The sequence below is a fragment of the Seriola lalandi genome, unplaced genomic scaffold, assembly GCF_002814215.2.
Source record: "Seriola lalandi dorsalis isolate HSWRI2012SDOR001 ecotype SW California unplaced genomic scaffold, Sedor1 jcf7180002054570, whole genome shotgun sequence".
Classification (NCBI taxonomy): Eukaryota; Metazoa; Chordata; class Actinopteri; order Carangiformes; family Carangidae; genus Seriola; species Seriola lalandi.
The window spans coordinates 34,843-37,227 of NW_019525123.1; positions in this window are offsets into that span (position 1 = coordinate 34,843).

The window sequence follows — 2,385 nt, forward strand, 5'->3', positions numbered from 1 at the left end:
GTGCAACGTTACAGAAGAACAGACTGAACTTATGATATTGTTTGAAGGCCACCCTAGAAAAAATAACTCCTTACATGATAGACATCCCAGAACAGAGGTAAGACAAAAAACGAGGAATAGAGCAGGGTATTGTCTCTATTTGTGTGAATCTCTCACAGATCCACCGGCACGAGAGCTGCACTGCGTAGGGGGGTGAGATAACATGTGGGGGAGCAAAACAACGACAGCGGCATGGACCGATAAGAAGAGACTCAACCCACATTGTATTATTTTTTTCTGTGTAAGAAGATGAAAGACTGGGTGAGGAAAGAGGGTCAGACTTCGTGAACTGGCACAACTGCATGTTGTTGTCAGGGAGAGATAGTTTGGCCCAGAGCTCTGTAACGATCTCCTTTTTCTAAAGCTATATTGCTGTTAGCTTTAATAAATGCTGGGATTTGAACTTTGAATGAGTGTCCTGTTTCCTTCATCAAACCAACATGCGAGTTCAGGTGACGAACTCAACACAAGCCTGAAATTATTCATACCCCTGGCAAATTTTGACTTAAAGTTACTTTATTCAACCAGCAAGGTTGTTTTTGACCAGAAATGATGCAGGCTTCTCCCAGAAGATAATAAGACGATGTACAAGAGGAATCATTGTGGAAAAAAATATTTCTCAGCTTTTATTTACATTTGAACAAAAAGTGGCATGTCCAAAATTATTCATACCCTTTGCAAACTGTCACAGTCTATGGGAAAATCCAAAGTCCTATACCATTCCTAATAGGAAAAGCTGTTCTAAAGCATCTTAATTACCCTGATTCATAGGGAACAGCTGTTTTAATCAACTTAACAGGTGAAAAACAGCAACTCTCTGCAGTTGGTTTGTGGACAGTCATGGCTAAGACAAAGGAGCTCACTGAGGACCTGCGGCTGCGTATTGTGGCTGCTCACAAGTCAGGAAAGGGCTATAAGGCCATATCTAAATGTTTCTAAGTTCCAGTGGTTACAGTGCAAAGTATTATTAAAAAATACAAGACGTTCCGCACTGTGGAAAATCTCAGAGGATGTGGTCAGAAGCCAAAAGTGACACCTGTGCTGGCCAGGAGGATAGTGAGAGAGGTGAAGAAGAATCCAAGGATCACCACCAAGGCCATCCTAGTGAATCTGGGCTCTGCTGGTGGCAACGCCTCAAGGCAGACGGTCCACCGGACACTGCACACTGCTGGGTTCCACGGACGCAGACCAAGGAGGACTTTTCTAGATAAGGCACACAAAAGCCCGCTTGGCCTTTTCAAATGATCGTCTGGACAAAGAAGAAGACTTCTGGTCTTCTGTTTTATCAGATGAAACAAAAATAGAATTGTTTGGCCACAATGATGTATCCTTCATTTGGCGTAGAAAAGGAGAAGCCTTAAACCCACTGTCAAACATGGTGGTGGGAACCTAATGCTTTGGGGGTGTTTTTCAGCCAATGCACCAGGGAACCTAATCACAGTAAACGGCACCATGAAAAAAGAGCAAATACATCAAGATTCTCAACAACAACATCAGGCAGTCTGCAGATAAACTTGGCCTCGGGCACCACCACGACAACGACCCAAAACACACAGCAAAAGTGGTGAAGAAATGGTTAACGGACAAAAACTTTAACGTTTTGCAGTGGCCCAGCCGGAGTCCTGACTTGAATACAATTGAGAATCTGTGGAGGGAGCTAAAGATTAGGGTGATGGCAAGGAGACCCTCCAACCTGAAAGAGTTGGAGCTGATGAAGATGATGAATGGGCAAAAATACCAGTGGAGACATGCAAAAAGCTGGTCAGCAAATATAGAAAGTGTTGGATTGCTGTAAGAGCCAATAAAGGCTTTTCTATTGATTATTGAGAAGGGTATGAATAATTTTGGACATGCCACTTTTTGTTCAAATGTAAATAATAGCTGAGAAATATCTTTTTCCACAATGATGCCTCTTATACATCGTCTTATTAACTTCTGGGAGAAGCCTGTGTCATTTCTGGTCAAAAAAAACAACCTTGCTGGTTGAATAAAGTAACTTTAAGTCAAAATTTGCCAGGGGTATGAATAATTTCAGGCTTTAGTATATATATATATATATATATATGAAAATTGGCAGTATGGTTTATTAATGTAAAATGAAGATAATATAATCTACTTAGTGACCTGAATATTACAATTTGAAAAAATGATTGAAAAAAAACTTCATGTTCAAATGATTCATTCGTTTTAAAGGTAAAATGAACCACACACCATAACAAACAGTGGGACAGCTGTTTGTATTATAGACGGATGGTTTATAGAAGTAAAGTTAAAGTAATAAGCACAAAAAAATAATTTTAGTTTTGTTTTCAATTTATTTATCCAAGTTATTACTATCAGTGACTT